We start from the raw sequence: 5,395 nt of genomic DNA on the forward strand, positions 1-5,395 counted from the left end.
TTCCCCATTTACAAAAGGAGGAGGTTGACCTGCTTAACTTTTCCTTAACTCTCTTCAAACTTAAACTCTATTCGGTTTCACCGAGCAGGATAAAACAAATTCTCAGATCTAAAAGGAAAGGAAAGAGGGTGCCTGCCAATACCTAATAGCATGTTATCCAGAAGAGAGGGGTTGAGAATCTTTGGATAAATTTTATAACTTCTCTAGGTCCCAGTTTCTTAACCTGTAAATGGTACAGTTATACCTACCTCACATAATTGTTGTGAGGATTAAATGAGTCAATGCGTGTGTTACTGCCTAAAACTGAACAACTTAACATGCCCCTCATGAATATCCTCCAAACTGCAAGAAAGAAGGAGAGACTGGACGTTGGCAATGGAAAGATAGTAAAACATAACTGGATCAAATCACATGACTCCCTCTCTCAAATGTCACCCATGGCTCCCCATTGCCTGAAATTCACACCCTGAGGCATGACAGTCAGGGCTCCTCACCTTTTAACCCCAAACCACCTTCCACCCTCACTTCCCACAATTGTATATTTTTCCTTTACTCCATTTAGATTAGTGTAGATTCATTTCCTACCTGTTCTTACAACTGGCACCTCTGTCTTCAAGATTCACCATTCATTGCCAACTTTGAAGGACCGGAGTTCAACTTTATCAAAAGAGTTGGAAATTTTCCCAACTGAATCCCAGACCATCTATACTTTCTCTTGTCTCTCCCTAGCCTACCTGCTCCCAGCCTCCTAACTAGGTCTTTAGGTACCAGGATTATTGAGGAGGAAAAGATGATTAGAGCTGTAGAGGACAGTTGGTCTCTGGCCCTGGTTACTGGCCTACTTACAGCTATTTTAAATAAAATAATAGTAATAATAATAATAATAGCAATAATATTGGCGTACTTACAGCTATTGTCAATGCTCTTGAACCTCATCCCTCCTCTCCTGTGATTCTGGAGGTCAAATTTACATGTCACATGTTCCTATGTGATGCTTTTTGCCCATCTTATCTAGTAAGCCCACAGAGTTTGTGTTCTGACTCTCTCTGTCAAGGCACTCACTGTCTTCCTTCTCTGTGGCAAACACGTAAACTTAAAAAGCAGAAGATCTCTGTCTTCAAAGATCAAAAGTGGGCATTGATCAAACTGTTGAACAATACATAGCAGGGAGTGTGGTCCTAAGGCTTATGTTGATTTGCTCATGAGTATGTTTAGGGTAAATCGTTATTCAAGTAACTTAGAATTCATGCAGCTCTTTTATCATTCAGTTCTTATGACCCCAACTTACCCATAAAAGATTCTGTTGAAGGCCGTGGGTGAAACCCAGACACAATGCTCATGAGGATATCAGGAGACAGCTAGTCCAATCACCATATTCAAATTAAGGCTCTTGGCCTTAAATGGTTGGCATATCAGTCAGGATGGAGCAGACTCTGCTGCAATAACAGATAAGTCAGGACATCCCTGTGGATTATCAGAATAATTTATTATTCAGGCCCAAGAAATCGAGTAGGGGGTCAAATAGTTCTCCATCTGGTTATTTTGCATCTGGGGCATTGGCTTCTGAGGCTGCCACAGCAGAAAAAGAGAAGGCCACCAGAGCCACACCAGCAACTTCCCCTGCTCACCATCCATGAGCCGGAAATAGTCATGTGGCTCCAACCTGAGTCCAGGGGCACCTGGGAAATGCTGGGGAGAAAATGACTGCTTGGTGGCATGAGCCACCTCTGCTACAGCTGGGTATGTTTCTTGTGCCTGATCCCACGATCACGTTTTCCCTCTTCTGTGCTGGGAAACCTTGATCATCTGGTTTAGTGTATTTAACAGTTCTAGAATCCTCCACACCAATGTCTTTGGACAGAGTCCATTAGCATCAAGCACCAGAGTCATAAATGCCAGTACAATAACCTAGATGTTCCAAAATATTGCTTAAGAAGTCCCTTTCATGTCACTGAAATAAAAAATAGACACAACCATCTAATCCTCTGGCCCCTGGCGGATAAGAACTCTCAGTTCCGAACAGTGTGTTTGACTAAGTCTGATTAATGAATTTCTAAAGTTATTTTTGTTGATCCTCCCACCCTTGACGCCATCATTTGCCTGTGGTAACATGTGTGTAGATTAATGAGGCTTTCAGCAGCTAGTGGAAAAGTGTTCATTAGCTTAATTATCCACACCTTCAGAGTGAGGGCAACCCGGGGCGGTCAGGACACAGCAAAGCGTCTGTGCTACAGAAGAAGGCCAGCTCTGTGCTGCTCCACCAGGACGGTCCTCACTGGAGAGCGAGGTAAGGAACTAGGGAAATAAGGACGAGAAGGCACAGAAGATGGCAAGACAAGACTCAGCGTGATTTCTCAATCTCATGCTGGATGTGCACGCATGCGTTAAGCACCTCGTGTGGGTAATCCTTTGTACACAGGCACCTCCTATGCTTCTAGCCTGCTTGATCCTCATCTGTAGGATGGGCCCCCAACTCAGACACCAATCTCTCCTAAGTCAACAGGAATGGAAAGTATGGATTCCCGCCAAGATCAAGTGTTAAAACACCAAGTCCTCCTGCTCCTGGACCCATCTGATTTTATTCTCAGTTGTGGTCCACTCCCACCTTGGACCGAGGACTTAATGACTCAGAGCTGGCCCAGTGTACCTGAGTGCCATGTTCTGCCTCCAGAGTTACCCACTCTACCCACCAAGGACCTAGTCCTACTTGGGAGTCCCAGGCCGAGGAGGACATTTCTCCTGCTTCTCATGCTGTCCCTCTCCTGCTGAGATCTCGGCTTATTGCCTCTCCCGGGCTCCCTGTTGCTGTGCTCTGCCTGCTAGGACCCATGTTTTGCTTATCATCCCAGATGTGGAACTTTCACCTTGGCCTTCACACCCAGGGGCTTATAGTGCTCCCTGCTAGCTCCTGGGCAGGACAGAGATGGTCCTATGGGAGTTCATGGCTCTTAGGAGATAAGACTGACGCATGGAGACTGATCATTAAAGGAGAGAACTTCAGCACCTCGTAAATCAGTCTTTCTCAAATTTGGCATGATCATAAAAATCATCTTCTAAAGATTCAACTTCCAAGGCCCCATCCATGAAGATTCTACTTTAGAAGATCTGAGGTGAGACCCAAACATTTTTAACAAGCACCCGGGAGATCCTTACTATGAAGCAGGTTTGGAAAACACTAGTAAACAACTGAATGACAGTAGTAGTGACTACTGATTAAACCTCCACCAGCCAGTCAAGGTGCTAGGGAATTTACAATATTGACTCATTTAAATCATCCCAGGAAACTTTTCCATGTTGGTATTAAATTCCTATTCTGCTAATGAGAAAACCCAGATCCGGATACTAATTGACTGATTGCTCAAAATCATATATTTAGTAAGTGGCAGCGCTAAGATTCAAAACTTCACCTCCCTGGTCTCTGACCCATATCAACTAAAATAATCTGTTTCTAAAGGCTAAATGCTGGTGTAGACCAGTGGCCTCTGAGCATTTGGGGATCTAGTACCATATCAGTTACAAAATTTTGAGCATATTTCAGATTCTTTTCCATTATATGTTATTACAAGATATGTTATTCCATTATATGTTATTATATAGTTCCCTGTGCTATACAGTTGGTCCTGTTTGTTATCTATTTTATATATAGTAATGTGTATCTGTTAATCCCAAACTCCTAATTTATTCTTCCTAGCACCTTTCCCCTTTGGTAACCATAGTTTGTTATCTATGACCATGAGTCTAGTTTTGGTTTGTAAATAAAATTCATTCTCCTAACTTTCGGATTAATTTTGATGTTTTTTTTTTTAACCTCACATAAGTGGAATCTATCAGAGGCACCCTTTTGTGCACCTGGCTCCTTTTGCTTAAAATCTCATTTGTGAGATTCATCCACGTGACTGAGGCTGTCTTGGATTATTCATTCTTGTTGCGTGGAGTACTGTCTTGTGTGAATACACAACAATGAGTTTATCCATTTCACTTCTGGTGGGCATTTGGGAACATTGCAGTGTTTGAGTATTAGGAATAGTGCTGTTATGCAATATTTACAATAGCCAAGACATGGAAACAGCCTACATGTCCATCAACAGATGACTGGATAAAGAAGAGGTGGTGTATTTATACAATGGAATACTATTCAGCCATAAAAACTGACAACATAACACCATTTGCAGCAACATGGATGCTCCTGAAGAATGTCATTCTAAGTAAAGTAAGCCAGAAAGAGAAAGAAAGATACTATATGAGATTGCTCATATGTGGAATCTAAAAAATACCCCACAAAACAAACAAACAAAAAAATACAAAACAGAAACAGACTCATAGACATAGAATACAAACTTGTGGTTGCCAAGGGGGTGGGGGGTGGGAAGGGATAGACTGGGATTTCAAAATTGTAGAATAGATAAACAAGATTATACTGTATAGCACAGGGAAATATATACAAGATCTTGTGGTGGCTCACAGAGAAAAAAAATGTGACAATGAATATATGTATGTTCATGTATAACTGAAAAATTGTGCTCTACAGTGGAATTTGACACATTGTAAAATGACTATAACTCAATAAAAAATGTTTAAAAAAAAAAAAGGCATAGTGCCGTTACATGCATTCACCGCCATCTTTCAGTGAGCAGATGTTTGCACTGCTGTTGGGTACATCCCTAGAGTGGAACTGCTGGGTCACTGGGTTTGCTATGTCCCGCTTTTGTAGATACTGCCAAACAGTGGCCAGAACAGGTTCCATGAATATACACTCCCTCGACTGTGGGAGTTCTGGGTGTTCCACATTCTTGCCTGCCCTTGGGATTGTCTCTTTTTTGCTTTAGCCATTTTGGTGCATGTGTGACGGTATCTTACTGTGGGGTTTTTGTTTTGTTTTGTTTTGTTTTGTTTTGTTTTGTTTTGTTTTGTTTTGTTTTGTTTTGTTTTTGAAAATCAGTTATTGTCTTGTTCATTGTTAAATCATGACACTTACCTTGAAGGGACTATTTAAGTGCATGCTTGTGTTTTTTTCAAATGTATCTATTATAGCTTACTCCCAACAGTCCCTTGTCATCCTTGAAAAGATCAAACAATTTGGAAACCTTGATTTTTGTTCATTCGCTGTTTCAAATATTTTGCTAAAAGAAAATGAGAGAATTCTCTGCTTGAACAAAATATTTTCAGGTGCACTCCCTAATTGTATTATAAAAATTCTGCTATATTTTAAACTTCTTGTATAATGATTCGTATCAGTGCAATTCTTTTGTGCTCTGTGCTTTTGTGGCTTTAACCTCCTGGCTTCACTAACTTGCTGTGGACAATACGGCAGATAAATTTCATATTAGGTACTCAGTTGAAAATTTACCTATTTTTTTCATTCCAGTCAACACAAATACCAAAAACATTGCTTTTG

This window comes from Camelus dromedarius, chromosome 20 (assembly GCF_036321535.1).
Source record: "Camelus dromedarius isolate mCamDro1 chromosome 20, mCamDro1.pat, whole genome shotgun sequence".
In the NCBI taxonomy this organism is placed as follows: Eukaryota; Metazoa; Chordata; class Mammalia; order Artiodactyla; family Camelidae; genus Camelus; species Camelus dromedarius.